The 19,693-nt window shown below is 39.0% G+C and overlaps 1 long non-coding RNA gene across 1 annotated transcript in view; it reads left to right on the top strand.

The window, feature by feature from the left end:
- LOC137860486 (uncharacterized) overlaps positions 1-17,779 on the top strand; it is a 42,542-nt gene extending 24,763 nt beyond the window's left edge. Inside the window, exon 3 of the long non-coding RNA XR_011098938.1 lies at positions 17,254-17,779. This is a non-coding gene — a long non-coding RNA (uncharacterized lncRNA). The remainder of the gene's footprint in view (positions 1-17,253) is intronic.
- The last annotated feature ends 1,914 nt before the right edge of the window (positions 17,780-19,693 follow it).

Raw genomic sequence — 19,693 nt, 5'->3', positions numbered from 1 at the left:
TTTTAGGAATACTTTAGGGATTTTCAGCTCAGAGTCCTCAGCTGTTCTGTCCTGGACAATAAAGCAACCACAGAGGACTTTGAATAATTCTGCCCTGTAGGTGGCACATGATTTATGAACAGAGGGTTTATTTCTGCAAAACAGTTAAGACCAGGAATGTTAATTCAGTAATGTTAAGGTGATGGGGTGGATGGAAGGTGTCAATGAAATAAAATGCAGGAATAAACAGTTATGAATTATATGTATTGAGGAATTGCTGTGAATCCAAAGACATACAATTGCAGATCTTGTGCTTTAGCAAAGGGAGGAAAGATGAAACGAACAACAAAAATACAACTGGCAAAATATATCTGGTTGGCTTTCTGGGCTGAAAAGCACATTGCCAGCTTGTGTCAAGCTTCTTGTCCACCCACACCCTCAAGTCCTTCTCCTCATGGCTGCTCTCAATCCATTCTCTGCCCAGCCTGTACGTGTGCTTCAGATTGCCCCAGAGCAGATGCCAGACCTTGCTCTTGGCCTTGTTGAAGTTCATTTTGTTGAAGTTCATGAGTTTCTAACAGGCCCACCTCTCAAGCCTGTAAGGGTCTATGCATGGCATCTCTTCCCTCCAGCGTACTGACTGCACCACACAGCTTGGTGTCATCAGAAAACTTGGTGAGGGTGTGCTCAATCACAGAATCACAGAATGGCCAAGGGTGGAAGATCTGTAGATCATCTAGTGCAACCCCCTACCAAGCAGGATCACCTAAAACACATTGCGCAGGATGGCATCCAGGTGGCTTTTGAATATCTTCAGAGAAGGAGACTCCATAACCTCTCTGGGCAACCTGTTCCAGTGCTCTGTCACCCTCACAGTAAAGAAATGCCTCCTCATATTGAGCAGGAACCTCCTGTGCTTCAGTTTGTGCCTGTTGCCTCTCGACCTGTCACTGGCCACAACTAAAAAGAGACAGGTCCACCTGACACCCTCCCCTCAGATAGCTATACACATTGATGAGGTCAGGTTAAACAGGCCCAGCTCTCTCAGTCTGTCTTCATATGACAGGTGCTCCAGTCCCCTCATCATATCAATAGCCCTCCTCTAGACTCGCTACAGTCTTGTACTGGGAAATGTCTGGCAGAGGGCCGCCAAGATGACTGAGCAGGCCTGGACTAGAAGAGCCTGGAGATGCCTCATGACCCCCACCTTGCTGTGAGCCAGTGCCTCAACGGGAGTCTGCTGGGAGCAGGCTGACTCCATGGCGAGCACCAGGGCTCTGTGACAGGGGTGACATCTGGCCACTAGGCCACTGTAACAGAGGGGGTGTCCCCACAGTGACAGTGTGCCTTGTGGGGCCTGAGTCCCCGTGGTGCCCACTCCCAGGAGCGCAGCACCGTCAGAAGGCAGCAGCTGCCCTGGGTGCTTGTTTCTTTCTCTCTGTGAGAGGACAGAGAGATGCCCAAGAAGCACACACCCCCTCCAGCAGGGGCCTGATTCTCCCCACAAAACAAATGGAGATGCTGCTCGAGAGGCATTCAGCAACACACGGAGCGCTTCTCCTGGTCTGTCAGGGCCAACAGATACTGAACCACTAGCTTCTGTGCATTCTGCAATTGCAAGCTCTGCTCTGCAATAACTAAAACTATCAGTGTGTTATCATGACTAGTTTCATCTAAAATCCAAAATCACAAATGGAGCATTTTTGAGCCTTTTGAGCCAAAAAAAAAAAAAAAAAAAAAAAAAAAAAATTAACTCTGTCCTAAACCAAACAGCAACATTTTGGAGGTAAGAAAAAAAAAAAAAAAAAAAAAAAAAAGCTCTTTGGGTTAAAGTAAAAAATCAGGTCACATGATTTTACTCTGAAGTTATATGAATTTGATTGAGCTCTTGATGCATAATAACTCATAATTGAAAAAAAAAAAATGTTTCTTACAAAGGTTACTTCTTTCCATTTCACTAAAAGTACTGTCCCACTATCATCATTCATCCTAAGTTGTAGGTAGGAAAGATGCAGCTTTCAATTTGACTCTGCCTTTCACAGTACAGAAGAACAGACTACAACAGAGAATTTGAAACTTTCACGTTTCTCCATAATTCAGTGAAACAGTAGAAGCATATCATGGGGTAAGAATTCTAATACAATTAAGAGAAGCATCTGTCTTGGATATCAGGGTAAAAGCATTTATATTTTTTAGCAGTTAGCTGGGAACTCAAACTTTAGCTTTGTCTTTATAGCATTGTCTTCCACACTGAAACACCAACCATCCTTTTTTTTTTTTTTTTTTTTACAAACTTACACACTTAACACATGATTAGACACCTGCTATAGGAAGAAATAAAGAGGAAAAAAAAAGAAGAAGAGTGATTGCCATAGACTGTGAAACAACTCAGTGGTTGGTTTCTGCATCAGTCCTCAGAAATGTACCTGTTTCCTTACTTCAGCCAGTGCAAACTTAGATGTGTAGCTATTTTATAGCTTTCCTATGAAACAAGTGTCTTCGTGTGCATACCGTCTCCTCACATGCTCCTTTCTCTTTCTATTTTATCCTCTGCCCTATTCTGCATGTTATTTCTTGACTTATATTTCCTTCTTAATATTCCAAAACGCATAGAACTAGTCTTTGTATTTAAATAGGATTACTTGTTTTCTAACAACTCAAAGAGAGCTAAGACATCTGTTCCTTCCCTTACCAATCAATTCCAAGGTCATTCTTCAAATTCAATTCAGTAATCAGTCTGAAACTCAGCCACTATGGAGTAGAATGAAAATCCCCTGCCAACATTTTTTGTTGTTGTTTGTTGTTGTTTTTGTTTGTTTTTGTGTTTGTTGTGCGTGTTGTTTTTTTTTCCTAAGCAACCCATACTCAGCAGTTCCTCATGCATATTTGCCTTCTAGAGATCTTTACTTCAGAAAAAATAATATTTCAGTCAAATTAGAAATAAATAAATAAATCTCTGGCTCACTAATCACCTGCTGCTAAGTCGCCTGTATTCTAATTTTCAGAATATGTTGAAGATTAGCAGTGCAATAAAATCTCCTTTCCTGAATTTCAGCTATTTCCTGCAGCTGCTCATTGCCTTGATCATATTTTTGCAGTGCATAATCAAAACCTCATCCCTTGGGTTGCACCACACTGATGGAGCCTGGAATTGTCAACTGAGTAGGAAGCTCAGGCCCAAACCTGTCTCTGAAATACCGTGCTTCTACCCCTAGCACTACAAATAACATTTCTTCTTGCTAATAGATGTGAAAAGCTGTGGTTCAGTAATTTAGACCAGAGATACCAGACCTTAGGAAGATACAGCAGTACACTAGATGAAAAATAAAAATGAGTGTCCAAAGGAACAAAAGAATAAGTCTGGAGTAGTCAGGAATGAAAAAAAAAAAAAAAAAAGAAAAAAAAAAGTGACACTGAGGTTAGGAGAACTGAGAGGAATATGCATATAGTGAGGATATAAGACAAACTGTAGACAACTTACAAGTCAATATTTAGAAGGCTACTGCATCATGTTAATGAGTTGAGGGGTGGCTGGAAATGTACTTATTACCAGCCTGCCTCATTAATTTTGAAGTTTCTGAAGTTTCTACATATCTCGCAGCACATTTTCTGGAAGATTGGCTCAGCTTGAAGTAGAAAATCAGGCAGAGATTCATGACAATTAAGTAGAAAAAGGGACAGTATCAGACTCTTTCTCTTTTTTAATGCCTTCAGCTGACTTCAGAGGGAGACACAGAGCAGATGCTGGAAAGAAGTCAGTCATTTATGAGGATGTTTACAGCACAGTGATGGTAGCTTACAAGGCCATAGGCAAGCTAACTTTAAGCCATCTTGGTCAGGCAGAGGTCATGGAAGAAGGATTATAGCTCCATGAAAGCCTGGAAGCTCAGCACATTTGCCAATGACACCAAGCTGTATGGTGTGGTTGACATGCTGGAGAAAAGTGATGCCATCCAGATGGACCTTTACAGGTTTAAGAAGTGGGCCTGTTCAAACCTCATGAACTTCAACAAGACCAAATTCAAGGTCCTGCACCTGGGTCAGGGTGGTCCCAGACATGAATGGGCAGAGAATGTATTGAGAGCAGCTCTGATGAGAAGGACCTGGGACTGTTGATTGACAAGAAGCTCAACATGAGCCAGCAATGTGTGACTGCAGCCCAGAAATTCGACTGTATGACAGGCTGCACCAAAAGAAGCATTGCCAGCAGGGCATGGGAGGGGATTCTCCCTCTCTGCTCTGTGCTCGTCAGACCCCATCTGGAGCACTGTGTTCAGGTCTGGGGCCCTCAGCACTAGAAGGGCAATACTAGAAGTATTAGAACGACTCCAGAGAAGGGCCACTAGAATGATCAAGGAGCTAGAGCTTCTCTTCAATGAAGACAAGATGAGAGAGTTGGGGTTGTTCAGCCTGGAGAAGAGAAGGCTCCAGTGAGACGTTATAGTGACCCTCCAGTACTTAAAGGGAATCTACGGGAAAGCTGGGGAGGGACATTTTATTGGAGAGTCTAGGTATAGGACAAGTAGTAATGGTTTTAAAATAAAGGGGGATAGATTTAGATTAGATGTAAGTAATAAATTCTTTATTATGATGGTACTGAGGCACTGGCACAGGTTGCCCAGAGAAGCCATGAATGTGACATCCCAGAAGTGTTCAAGGCTAGGCAGGATGGGGCTTTGGGCAACCTGGTCTAGCAGGAGGTGTCTCTGCCCATGGCAGGGTAGATGGAATTATATGTTCTTTAAGGTCCCTTCCAACCCAAACCACTCTATCATTCTATGATTCATTCTAAGGATACTGAGAGAAACAGTTAAGAAAGCTTCGCTGAAATCCAAAATGATTTCATCAACTGTCTTCCCTTTATCAGCTAGGTGAGTAATCTTGTCATAAAATGAAATTAAGTTAGTAAAACACGACTTTCCCCTTATGAACCTGTGTTGGCTATGGCCAATGACAAATGTTTTTCGATAACTCCCAGAATAATCTTCTCCATAATTTTACCAGGTACTAAAGTGAGACCGTCAGGCCTGTAATTGCCAATTCTTACCCTTCTTGGGAAAACTGGGACATTTTCCAACTTCCAGTCGACTTGGACCTCTCCAGATTGAGTGAGTTCTCAGGACAAAATCAGCCAACTCTTCAAATATCCTGGGATAAATTGCAGGGAAAAAAAAAAAAAGTGTGAATTTCCCAAATCAGAAGAGATATTTATAGGGAAACAGTGTCCACCCTTCTGCCAGATGTCAAATTGCCAGAGCAAACTATGGAGGCATTTGCAACTTGAAAATGTTGAAAATGAACTGAAAGAATAATAGAAAACTGTGTGGGATCTGAAGGTCTGCAGTTCCAGGTACACCAAGAAGTCAACAAGGATTACTCATTTATCACTAACATGCTCACATTCTCAGATCACTGCCAACCCAGAAAAATGAAAGCTCCGCAGAGACACAGAGAGAAGAGAGATTTCTCTTTAAATCATGCCTACCACAAACCCCTGTCAAAGGGTTTCATTAAGCTTGAAAGTTGACTAAACAGAAGATAAAGACTGGCTGGCAAAGTGTATTTAAATTGAAGTTTTCTGGTGCCTGCAGTTTCCTGATGTTAGACAAATGACATTCCCCTCCTGCTTTCCATCTTTGAGTTCTTACCTGTATGTACTGTGTAATATTGCCAGCATTCATTCACTCCATGATATGTTGTTTTTTTTTATACATGCTCTGGGGCCATTCTCAATTACATGAAAATATTTGCCATGGTTGTAAGCTATGACTCTTAATAACAACGTCTGGTCAATACAACATCAGCTGGCATTTAGGACTACTCATGAGTAGTGACTAAAAGATGAAAGAAGGACTTTTTAGCAAAGAAGAAAGAAGAGTAGGATACCAGCTGATTGGTTCATAAATACAACCATGATTCATAAATATGGGATGAAATGCTTAGAAGAAAGGATAGGACTATAAAATTCATTGCCCTTTGCAGAAAAAGTGATATGGCCTAATTCTCTGGATATGGCTCAGGTCTTATGTTGCTTTATTTCTCAAGGCCAGATTCCACCAAGCTTTTCATATGACTTCAAGTAACTACTTAAAAAAATGTTTTCATGTCTGTCAAATATGGAGATTTACAGGACCTTTCAATGGTCTGACTCATAATAACTTTGTCAAGAGCTGTGCTTTCAAAGTACTCTTACTTCCAGGAGGTTTAAGTATCTAACATACATAAAGGTTTCATGAATAGCTTTGGAAAACATGCTTCCATTAAAAAATAAGCCTGAAAGTCAGATGTTTATTTATTCAATATTTAACATACAGCTATCGTTACCCACTGTGAAGAATTCATATAGTGTTTAATGTCCCATTTTATTTTGAGCAGACGTATAATTATGGGCAGCCCAGACCAGTTTTGGTCCTTATTCATGGAGTGAGCTGAATTTGTTCACCTATTTTTTCTATAGCCTTTTTGTCAAAGCTGATACAGTTGTGTTCATTTGAATATCCACACATATTTTGAGGCAGATTTTCACTGTGAATTCTGAATACAATTGCTACTTGAAGGAGGCTAGAAGTACTTCTCTAGCTTCCCTGCTGGGTGTTAATATTTGATACACTCCAGAGGAACAGCAGGTGGCATGCTACTTGCTTTTATTTAAAGAAGTGCTGTCTGAGCAAGTTGATAGCTGATCTGTCATTTAAACTGATGATGAATTGTGAAAGTAACATAGGCTATGTAATTATCACTTACATTAGGAGTAGAAATGAGTTGCATATTTTGGTCTCACAGCAACATACTTGTGACAAATACACAAGCAATTTGCCATCGGTTTGCATGTCCTGCAGTTGTGTTATATCCTGAAGAATAAATCAGTCCCTGGCAGTTCCCCTAGTGTTGGTTTGGAAGTGCACCTCTATCACCAAATTCGGAGTTTATCTCCAGTAACTCACTTTGTAGTCACAGAAATATGCAAGTTCATTTTATGTGTTAGTGCTTGAGAACACAAATGCAACCTGGAAGATGAGTCTTTCACTGGCAATGTGCAACTAACCCTTTGAACATCCAAAGTGCAATACTAAGTGGCAAAATCAGGTCCTGGACATGAGCAATACTGCATTTTCACTGACGGACTCATTAAGGAAATCTCATAAGTTCCTGTACAGCAGTATAAGTACTCTGAACCTGTCTGCTCTCATACTTCCATTTGCAGGCTGGTCATAAACTGGTCAAAGTTTTGCAGGTGATGCTTGATATCCTGAAAGACTTACTGCTGCCATTTACATCCAATATTGGAGAGCTATCCGGTGCATCCATTTAAAAAGGGCATCCAATTTTCTCCTATTTATTCAGCATGCAGGTCACATTTGCAGACATATATTTCCATGTTTTCAAAGAGTATGTGAAGAGAAGGTTCACTTGTTTGGATGCATTTCTTTTCACTTTACTTCAGTCTCAGAAATAAATTTAGAATATTTTTTTTTGGTTACTCTTGGAACTAAAATCACCATTTTCATACCTACACTCTTCATATAAAAAAAAAAAAAAAAAAAAAAAAACTTTCTGTGACAAAGCATGGTAATTGCTAGAAGCCAGACTGTCTCAGTGATCTTCTCTGTGACCTGTTTGTTGTAGTGGTTTCACACTGATCGCTAGCTAATCTCCACCATAATGCTCTCTTACTCCCCCTCTTTGAAAGGATGGGGAAAAAAAACATGATGAAAAAGCTCCTGGGTTGAGATAAGAACAGGGAGATCATTCACCAATTACCATGATAGGCAAAGCAGATTCAGCATAAGAGAGTTTAATATAATTTATTGCCAACTAATAACTGGTTAGAGGCTAGAGCAGTAAGACCTATAAAAAAAAACAAAACCACCTTACCCTCATCCACCCTCTGCTACCTCCACCCCTCAAGCGGCACAGGAGAATGAGGAATGGGGACTGTGGTCAGTCCCTGACACTTCTCTGCCACTACCTCACGGTCACTCTCTGCCCCTGCTCCACGTGGAGTCTGTCCCACGTGATGCTTTCCTTCCCAAACAGATCCTGTGTGGGCTTCCCACAGGCAGCAGCTCTTCAAGAACTGCTCCCACACAGCTCTGTACCACAGGGTCCATCAGTCAGGAGCAAACTGCTCCAGCACGGGTCCCCTACAGGCAGCAGCTCCCCCCAAACCCCCTGCTCCTGCGTGGGCTCCTCTCCATGGGTTGCAGCTCCGTCCTGGGGCCTGCGCCTGTGGGGCCTCTCCAACATCAGATTCACCTGCTCTACCATGGAGATCTGCTCCAATGTGAAACACCACAGGCTGCACAGAGGTCAGTTTGCTGCACCACGGTCCTCTCTATGGGCTGCAGGGGAACTTTGCTCTGGCGCATGAAACACCTCCTCCCACTCCTTCTTTGACCTCAGTGTCTGCAGGGCTGTTCCTCTCACATTTTCTGACTCTTTTCCCCTGTCTGCTGTTTCACAGCATTTTTTCCTTTTCTTCAGTGTGCTCTCTGAGGGGCACAGCAAGCATCGCTTGTTGGCTCAGGTTTGGCCAGTGGCAGGCTCTTATTTGGAGCTGTCTAGAACTGTCTCTTCTCTACTGTGGAACAGCTTCTGGACCCTTCTCACAGAGGCCACCCCTGCAGCTGCCCCACTACAAAAACCTTACCATCTAAACCTAAAACACTCATCAAATTCAGAGATTCTGAGGGTTCTATCTTCGTCTTGAAGAGATGAGCTGATTTTGATCTTAAAGCTTAGAGGAGCAGGCACTGAATGCCCAAGTCATATAGAGCATTCACTGGAGCTTAAAAAGCAAATGTCAATTGACTAATGAGTTGTAAACAATAATTTGTGCTATTAAATTTGTTGCAACTGAATATATGAAGACTTTTATATATGTGTATCTGTATATACCTGTATTTATATCAGTGATGTGGAGAGTACTTTGATGGGAAAGCTGATAAAATCATGCTAGTTTTAAACTTGAAAATACATTTTTGCTAAATTCTCTCACTAACAGCATACTTGAAGGCAGTGGTTAGATCTCAACCATTATGTAACATATCAATACATATACAAAACTGTTTTTAACCATTTTTTAATGCTTGTATCATAAATGATTAAGTGCATAACATATCACAGAGCTGAAGCTACACAGTAGGAATGGTCAAGACAAGAACTCTCCCAGAAGAGTGGTTTCATCAGCTGCTTATGATGGCTTTCTTGGGTTTTGGTTTTGACAGTCATCCTTATCAAGAGGCTGTCCTGCCTCTTGGCATTTTGGTGATCACATTTCTTACATACTTACATGAAGTCCTTGCACACTGTTTCTGACTGTACTATCGCATTACCAAATACTTGCATACTGATGTTCCTTACACTATTTTAAATGCTTATATGGGGTTGAATGGAAACCAATATTATTTCTGTTCTGATTAGTACACTTATAATTTATAGATCTTTCAGGCATCTGCTTTGGCTACAGAGTTATAACATACTCTAGTCTGGGCTTGCTTAGATACTCAGTAGTGGTTTCTGTCTAAAACTGGTCCTTGGTTCAGTGACTATCACTACAGTGATCATTATAGCACTCACCCAGGGAGACTGCCCAGTCTTTCTGCTGCCTGATGAAAACTAGAAATTGCTTCACTGAACTCTTTCAGACCTGATGAGTGTATTAGTTATTTAAAGTAGAAACACATCAGCTGAAATGTCCTACAGCTTTACCAATGCAGCAGTAGCTTGATGATAAGGATATTCACTGAGGATTTGGGAGACCTGAGTTCAGGTCTTATCTTTTAATAGATTGAATGAGCCTTTGAGTTTACACCTCATTTTTCTTGATACTGCTGTAACTGGTACACGTGTAGTTATTTTTTCCTATGGTATCTTCTTAATAAGCTTCATTGAAAATGTTTCAATTGTTTATATGATCTTTGCACAGGGATTGCTTCTGGGGCATTGCTGAAATAGAATCAATTATAAATATTTATTTTGGTGTAATCCCACAGCTCTTACAAGCCCCAATTATAAACTTAGGTAATCCTGTTGTGCTAGCTATCATACAAATATAGGTAGACAGGACCTCATGTGAAGACCTTATTACAAGCAATATAAATAGCATATATATTTTAAAAGGCAAAGAAGAAAAGACTCTAAAAATTGGGTAAAGATCAAGTGGTTTTGCTTTATTGCTCTTTATTGCCTTTGAAACAAAAGTAGGTTTTCTTAAGAAGAGGAAATTCTGTTCATGTATCACTCACATGCATTTTGTTTCCCTGTAAATTGGCTGCTACTGTACTTAAAATCAGCTTATGGTGATTATTCTAGAAAGATGACCAATAGGTGTTCAGGACTTTCAGGATCCATTTCGGTATTTACTTCTTGATATTTCCAGTTTCCTTACTTTATTTTATTATTATTATTTAAAATTTTTATGATACTTGGCACTGTTATAAAGTAGAACTTTCAAATTCAATGGTTCTGTAAACATTACAATGTTCTTTCATTAAAAATATCTGAACAGAGCAACCTGATAGTAATTTTCACCATTTCACAGTTGCAAAATAAATAGTCATATTTCAAGTTTCAAAGGCACGTGGCAAAATGATAAATGTGATGCTCAATTAAGTACCATACTTCTGCAGGCTAGCCTGGGATTTTGTGAGGACTTACCCATGTGGTATGTACTGTGGTGTTGCCAGAGCTTTGGAAGAAAAATGTTGCTCCCGTGGTTAAACCAGGTATTCACTCAATGGTACTAGAAATGTGATTCACCTGAAGATGGCTGAAAAATCCTATTTCAAGTTTACATCATTTGATTAAGTGATTCACACAGTATCAACTGATGCTAATTAATTTCTGCTTGCATTAGGATTACATAGACATTCAGGCTTTGTCTTAAGTGCAGTTAAAGGCTTCCTTTCAAATACTTTAGACCCTGTGATATTCATTTAATCAAGCAAAGAAGATGGCTGACATAGCCTGAGCAGTCCAATGTAGTCAGGTGGGATTAGACCCTGAAACTGTTGGGACTCCTTCATCTACAGGCTCAAGAAAGCAGGATAAGAAAGCACAGCTAAGGTGACAGAAGGTGGCAGGGGATTTTTCTGAGACTAATGTATGGGCCTCACAAAAGCCTGATTTCTCAAGGGCATAAATGAAAGCAGCAGAATTATTTCTGCCTGAACTTTGATTAATACAGTGCCTATGAAAAGAAACATGATAGCTGGCAGTGTACTCCTTGGAGACAAGCATTTTTTGTAAAGTTGAAAATTTGCAAGAGATGCCTGTAGAATACGTTACAAGACAGGGGGCTGAAGAATAGCTATCCATAAATATACAAGCCTACTTAAAAAATGATTTTCAAAAGCAGTATTTTACATTTTCTCTGAATATTATACGGTCTTACCCTAAGGAATCAATTTTATCATCTATTACATCATTTTAATATATGGCTTTGCCAGGATGTGAATTGCATATATAATTTACTTATGTATAATTGAACAGTTTCCCAGGTCTGGGACTCATCCTAACATAGTTGTCCCTTGTCAGCTTCATTTGACAATGAGAAAGGGTAGCATTTTTACCTGTTTTATTTTTCAGAACTAATTTGTGTCACATCTCTTTGATTCCAGCTGTTTAAATTAAAACAAAAAAAAGGGGGGAGGGGAGTGAGGAGTAATTGTTTTTTCCCTCGTTGAAGCAAAATTCCTCAGAGAGGATAAATTAGGAGAACAGTCTAAAATCAGTAGAGTTGAGTGATTGGGTTGAGTTCATGAGTTCATGCCTTCTGAGTAAGCTTTCAGACAAACAATTGGGACACCTCCTCTTTTGCCTGCTGCTTGGCAGGCACCGCTATACCAGGGACTCAGAGCTGCAAGTAGAGACACATGATATGGTTTGCATGTCTGTGTCTATTCTAGAGGGAGATGGATGGACAACGAGCCTCCTGATGGACTGTCATTTCAGAATTTCAGATAAGTGTCTTGCACATGTTAGAAACAACAATTAGCAGGAGGATTAAAAAAAAAACAAAGTTCCCACGTGTGGATGGACCACACACGGGAGCTGAGACACCCAGTCAATGGGACTATGTTATCTTTCCTACTCATTATAATTATTGGAGCAATTCTCCATGGGAAGGATTTACAATCTCTGTCAAAGAGCTGTGCACAGGGATTTTCATTAGGAAGTCTAATGTCTTTCATTACATTCCACTTGTATTTTTCTGTTGAAGAGAAGGAAATCATCTTATGTCAGTAGTGTGTTTTGTTTTGGTTTGGTTTGTTTTTTTTCCTCAAGGCATTCTCACAGAATCCCTTAATGTTTTTTTGTTTTGTTTTGGTTGGTTGGTTAGTTGGTTGGTTTTTTGTTTTGTTTTGTTTTTTCCCCTTCCCTATTCATCTGAGTTTACCAATTTTAACATACAAAAAAAGAAAATGAATAGACATACATAACAAAAGTGTAAGATCTACAAGACAAGATACAGGACTGAGAATTATAGCAGCAGTTTGAGAGTATTTCTCAGTGTATTTTTCCCTGTGAACAGGCTGTCTTTACAGCCTAAGAGCTCTGGAAATTATTATTATCATTATTGTTGTTGTTTTTGTTTTATTTGTTGTTATTGTTGTTCAGTTCTAGTTTTTCTTACAAAAAAAAAAAAAAATTAATCTGGTCCAAAGACCACTGAAATCAGTGAGAGTCATTTCAAAGACTGAAATACTTTCTCAGACCCTCTGTGTCTTTTAACTTGTGCTCTTCAAAAACTGCATCTTTGGCTACGAGGAGCTTTTCTTTTTGGCTCAGGCTCCAGAGTAACTCCTGGGAGCTGAGCTCCTCTCAGCACTGTTCACTTGGCTTTAGCTAGTGAAGGTCTCTTCAGAGCTAGCAGAAGAGCTCTGATAGGAGAGCTAAGGGAGATTTTCCCTGTTGACTTGCAGGCAATATTATGGAAAAAAAGGAACACAAGCTACAGACCATAAAACTTTAAAAAGACAACAGAAAAAATATTTTCTAATAAAATTATATATTTATATATATAATATATTTCTAATGTTTCTAATATTTCTAATTTCTAATAATATATTTCTAATGAAATTTCTAATGAAACATTTTGTTTGTCCCAACTTACTTTTTTGTGGGAGAAATTTTGCTTTAGAAGGTTAGGCAAGCAAAGCCTCAATATATCATTGCAATTTAGAAATAAGAGCTTTTATCCAGAAATGCAGTTAAAGCAACATATAAGGCAGCCCCAGACAGGGGCTTACTTACTAGACTGCTATGAAGAAAAGAAATTTCATCCTAGAAAGACTCACTCTGCTACTTCACCTTGAACAGCTTGTGTAGGTGTACTTAGCAAATTATTGAGTTGATTAACAGTGTTCTTAGATTTCAGAAATACTCAGGTAGATGGCAAGTACCAGTGTACTTTGGTCAGTGTCAGTGTTTTGCCTTAAAATTAAGGAGAAACACCTTAATGAATGATGCTTAAACACCTTTGGACTAGCATGGTAGAGAGGATGAGCCTGCATGCTTATGAAGGGAATGACCAATAAGAGAAGAAGCTGTAAGAAATGGTATGATCACTTGTTTATGGACTGTACTTAAAGTCTGGAAGAGCATTTGCAATGCTCCTGATGGGACATTCAAATGCCTTTTGAATAGGACTGAGAATTTAAAAAAAAAAAAAAAAATTGAATGGGCTGGAGAATGAAAGAATGAAAGGAAGGAAGGAAGCAAGGAAGGAAGGAAGGAAGCAAGTTGGACTAGGAGTCGCAAAGAAGTCCCTAGCCATCACCAGATATGCCATTTCAGACTGTGGAAGGAGAACAAGGAGAACATGAATATCCTTATTCCAACATTCTGATTGTCCTCTGCAGTAACTGGCAAAAGGGTTACTTTTGCAGGTAACATCACCACCAAACAGATCTTCTCTGTGTATTTGTGCAATGGGAGAAACAGGTAAGAGCTGTCAGACATGAACTGAATTTGTTTTTAACCTTTTGTGCTTGACTATGAGCCAATCTTAACTTTAACTTTTCCTTACATTAAAGAGCTTTCCTTTTACACTAAAGGCATCTTGGAAAAATAATCTAAAAATTCCTAATTTTGTGTGCAAAGACAGAAAGGTCCATCTTGAACAATGTATTCCTCTGGAATTATCTTGGGGGTGAGGTGGAAAAGATACCTTTTTTTTTTTTCTTATCCCCTTTTCCCTCTCCTTTTCTCCTCTTCCTCTCTGACTCCTTGTTTCCTCCAAATCTATTGACAGTACAGAAGAAAAAGTATTCATGGCTCAAGAAGTTTCTAACCTACAGTCAGAGTATTCTTGCTTGCCAGAAGGTCAGCATTCCAGAAGAGAATTCTTAAAGAATCTGAAATTTAATATTTCATGCTTACTCTGTTTTAAAATTCTTTGATAAGAGCTATCTTTAAAATTAATTATTTTGGCCTAAAATCAGCTTGTATTTTCAGACAAATGTATTAATCTAAAGTTCACTGCACAATGCCTCCCATTTTAATAACTTAAGCTCATGAAAAAAGTGTCCCAATAATTCAGACAATTAACCCTGATACATTTACAACTCTGGTTTTCCCTGAAGAACTCTGAATCTTTTTTTATATCTTTAACTGGGGAACTAGCTGCCTAGTAAAGTGTATGTACATTCCCATTAGAACAGCTATTTCTTACATTAGAAATATAGTAACCATTAAACCCTTAAAAATGTAATCATTAACATTTAGCACGCTGTGCCTGATGCATAAAAAAAATTATGTGCAGCTGATCTCTCTGACTCACTTAGGGAAATATCAAATGATTTCAATGTAGCTTTGTTTTATATGTTAATTTTAGGTGATATTGCTGTGTTCTTAGTAATTTACTTCAGTAAGTTCTCTTATTTGTAGCTGTTTATAAGTTGAAAATTATAAAATATAATCATATACAGTGTTTTAGAAAGCCAAACCTGACTCGTTCATTGATTTTTCATCCTGACTTTCAAAAAGTTTAAGTGACAGCTTGTGAAATAAATTCACTATCATTAAAATATATTTATTAAACTAATAACAACAGTACAGTATGACCTATGGTCTGATTTATAATCATTCTTTGTAGGTACCACACACTAAACCTTCATACCTAATGATCAGTGTGACGCCAAGATTTCATGTTAGAAGAATCTCCTTCTGTTTTTGAACCATGAGAAATTACTGACAAATATATCCCAAATGTTATCCGTCTCTAACCAGGATGTACTTGACTTCTCCATATAGACATTAAAGGTTTGATTTTGTAGCTCATTGGAATATTCACTGGTACTTTCTGAAGTTTTTCAGTTTGATCCGGACCTATGTGGAAATTTTCAGATTTAATAGCACGACAATTTGAAATTCTCAGGAAAAAAAAAAAAAAAAATCTCATTTACAGAGACTTTGTACATATATATATATATATTTCCCATTTGTTTGTATTTCTAAAAGGTTAAATACGGAAAAGATCTATACTGGAAAGACATTTCAGCCATTTTTGAAACTGTATTTCAATGGCTCAGATCTAGAATTCTATTTTCATAATGTTTTCATAATATAATGTTATATTTTCTATTTTCATTGTTCAGGTCTCCCATGTTTTACTCTGCATTATATTATTATTATCTTAAATTTGGAGGAAGTCAATTTTGTTTTTTTTTTACTCAACTACCACAGTACTTCTGCATCATAATTGGAGATACTAAATCTAGTGTTTCATATATTATGTGTGTAAGAATCTCTACATTTTTTATTGGGAAAGCTATTTTTTAGAATGAAATTCTCTTATGAGTGTATGTAACTAAACGAATCCTCTCTTCTGTCTCTGGCTCAGGGAAAAACCTTTACAGTTAGGCTCTCTGCCAAGAGCTGTGGGAACAGATCCTTTACTGTATCTTCTTCACTCGATTCATCTAGATATAGTTCTGTGAATGATTGCTGGTTTGGGGATGATTTGTCACCCAATTAAATCTTAAAACAAATTGAACCTAAACTTCTAGAATTTTGTAAAAAGTGCTTCCTTTATCATATGGCTTTTGCTGTTTTTCAATCCAGCTGAAACTAGAAATTGGTAGAAGTCATAGGAGAAAATGTCATCTCTATGGAAACTTCCAAACTCTATTGGGGATAGTAGGATAAAGTTTAGACAAGAACTTATATTTTATTCTGAGCTTGTTTCTAAGTCAGGATAAATTAAACTCATAATTGGGTGATTGCCCCTAAGGATAAATGTTAAATTCCAAATAGAGGTGAAAACTTCTGAAGTGGACTCAGTTGAATGTGGAGTATCTTTGGCTGAAACCTCACAGGGCAAGAAGGAATGGAAAAAAACAAGCTGCACTGGGGATAACTACTGTAAAACACTAGCTGACTGGATCAAAATGGAGAAGTATCACCTCTTGCTGTGTCTTAAATGTTAGTAAGGATGTAAGAACTGTTGATTTTCACTGTTAAATTGAGTGTCTAAACAGCACAGGATTGTAGATTTTATACCTCTCTTACTGTCTCATTTTTAATATCTTGTCTTCACCTCTTCTTTTTTATCACTTGTCTCCATTTATATTTTGTTCAGTAATCTAGAGGTCTGTTAGTTCTGGGAAAGCTTTTCCTTTTTTTCGCCAAGTATGCCTGGGCCTGTCCTTACAACTAGAAACCATTATGATCAATGGGAGGTACACAGTCTTCTTGACATCACTGTTTACTTCTTTTGACTTGAACTTAACCTGCAACCCAATTTTCTTTTATTCACCTGTGTTTCAAAATTATTTTGTTCCTCAGTCCCATCCCTTCCTTCTATTCTCCTCAACTCTATAGATGTTTCAGAGCTGGGCTAGGTCTATCACTCTACCGGAAACCAGAGATGAGGTGTAAGCAAAGGGAATAAGAACAGGAAGAGTGTGGAGTAATCCCCCCTCCCAGCTTTTGGTAGTAACTGTATGATTTAGGAATAGCCGTGTATATATTCCAATTATCAAGTAATAGACAGCAATAGAATTTTATTTTTTTAACTTTTTCACAATTATTTATAATTTATAAATATTTATAAATGTATTTTGGTTTTCAGCAATGTATTTCACAACAACACATGATATGAAAACATAATTTTTAAAGCTATAGCACATTCAAAACCGTTGATTTCACTTGGTTTTTATTGTGAGAAAATGCATGCACTATGTCTCTGCACTATATATGCTTTTGCAGATTTTGCCATAGCCACTCAAGTAATTTATTTTCTATGCAAAAATGTGTTTTTCTGTTCAGTTTTTCTTCTACAGAACTGAAGATGCAGCGCATTTTGCATTGAAAACTGAAAGAAAGACTGCTCTTAGCCATGCCAACTAGATTGTCCAGAACTCCCTATCCTGTTGGTTAGCAGAGACAGCTTCCCTGTGTGGTTTGTGAAGACCATTTTGAGACACACAACGTTTTCTTTCCAAGACCCAGGACATTGAATTCCACTCTGAGTGTAAGGTAACTCAGGATGTGCTTGCAGCAATGAAATCCATTCGGAAATCTAACTGTTTCTGCCTCAAAAAAAAAAAAAAAAATGTAGTGAGACAACATGAAAGGACTAATCATACACATGCTTTGCAATGCATATTCTTAAGGTACAAAATCTGAGATACGGTAATATGCTACAATGGACATGGACTATAAATATTTTTAATACATAAATAAACATATGTTTTGTTCATCTTTTCTGTCTCAGGCACATGATTCCTCAAAGAACTAGAAATTAAAATGTAATATGTGCATAGCTGAATGGGCTCCCTAATCTATAAGTAGATGCCAGGCACTCAGAGTAGATAGAGTACATGGAGTGGAAAACCAGTTTTATGATGCTGTAACTCTGGTAGTCACGTAAAAGAGGAATAATATGGGTTGAAAGAATCTGTTTTTTCAAGTGTGTTAAAAGCAAAAAGATAAAGTCCTTCAGTTGTTGTTCCAGTAAAGGGAAGACTTAGTCTTCTGTAACAGATGTTAAGCACCTACCAGTACCAATCCTTCCTGGTGTGGTGGTATTACAAACAATGGGCAGCTGAGGATCACCATGATGCTCCATCATTCTCCCTCCTCAAAAGTGCAAGAAGAGAAAAGATGATTAGAAGATTATGTATTGAGATAAGGAGATGGAGATCACTCACCAATAACTGCCATAGGTAAAACAAATTCAGCATGGAGCAATTAATGTACCTTATTGCCTATTAAGAACAGTTGAGAGCAGTGAGAACTAAAGCAAAGTAAAAACACCTTCCCCCCATCCACACTCTTTTATGTCCTCCCCCATAACTGGGTGTTGTGGCCAGTCCATAATGCTTTGTCTCTGCTGCTCTTTTTTCCTCACTCTCTTCCCCTTCTCCAGTGTCCTTCCCGAAGTGATCCTGTGTGGGCTTTCCACAGGCAGCAGCTCTTCAAGAACTGCTCCCAAGAACTGCTCCCAAATGGCTCCGTACCACATGGTCCATCAGTCAGGAGCAAACTGCTCCAGCACGGGTCCCCCACAGGTGGCAGCTCCCCTCAAACTCCCTGTTCCTGCGTGGACTCCTCTCCACGGCTGCAGCTCCAATCCAGGCCTTCTCCTGCATGGGCTCTCCATGGGCCGCAGCCACATCCATCACACATCTCCAGGCCACATCCACCTGCTCCACTGGGGGCTCCTCCATGGGCTGCAGCATGGAGATCTGCTCCATGTGGGACCCATTCAGGGGGACAGCCTGCTCCACCAGGGGCCTGTCCACAGGCCACAGGGGAACTGCTGTTGCGTGCCTGGAGCACCTCCTGCCATTCCTGCTGCACTGACCTTGGGGGCTGCAGGGCTGGTTCTCACTCCTCTCCTCTCTCTCCCAGCTGCTGCTGCCCAGCAGTTTTGTTTGTTTGTTTGTTTCCCAGTTACTTAATTCTGCTCTCTCAGAGGCCCAAACTCACTGTGTCAGCTCTGGCCATTAGTGGATCTCCTTTGGAGCTGGCTGGAGCTGGCTCTGATCTGACCTGGGGCAGCTGCTGGGCTCTGTCCACAGAGGCCAACCCTGCAGCTCACCCACAACTAAAACTTTGCCACACAAATCCAATACATATGTTTTTTCGATCTTGGACAATATGCATAGTTTGTAATGCCTGACTGGCGCCTGTGTATATATAATCTGAATCTACTGTATGTCAGCACATTTTTTTGCATGTCAGGCAGAGAGTCTTTTTTAATCTCACAACTGATAAACATTTTAAACTACCTGACTTGCCTGTAGCTATTGACTGAGACATTAGTCCGATTGGATATGACAAATAGAAGTGAAGCCAAGCACTATTGAGACTGGCTTTATTATACTCTGGTTCAATTATTTTTGCTGATTTTGTATAATTTCAGTGTGTTAACTATCCTGGATCTTGATTTGCATCAACCATTTCCATTTTCCTTGTATGTGGTGTTGTTTGTTTGTTTGTTTGTTTTTATTATTTTTTATTTTATTTTATTTTTTTTTTTTTCTGGCATGGCCTAACTGCAAAATGAAATGTCACAATATTTCGGTATAAGGAGTGTTGCTGGTAGAGATATTTGAACACAGGGATAAGCTTGATAGGAAAGAAAAATCAAATGAAGAAGTACAGAAATGATGGGAACAGCTTCTGTAAATTATTTTTTTAAATGAACACTATGCAGTTAACAAAACTATATTTTCCTGACTATAAAAGATTATAAAAAGCT

The sequence above is a fragment of the Anas acuta genome, chromosome 8 (assembly GCF_963932015.1).
Source record: "Anas acuta chromosome 8, bAnaAcu1.1, whole genome shotgun sequence".
Lineage (NCBI taxonomy): Eukaryota > Metazoa > Chordata > Aves > Anseriformes > Anatidae > Anas > Anas acuta.
The sequence above is the reverse complement of the archived record's forward strand: the minus strand, read 5'-3'. Positions and strand labels throughout refer to the sequence as shown.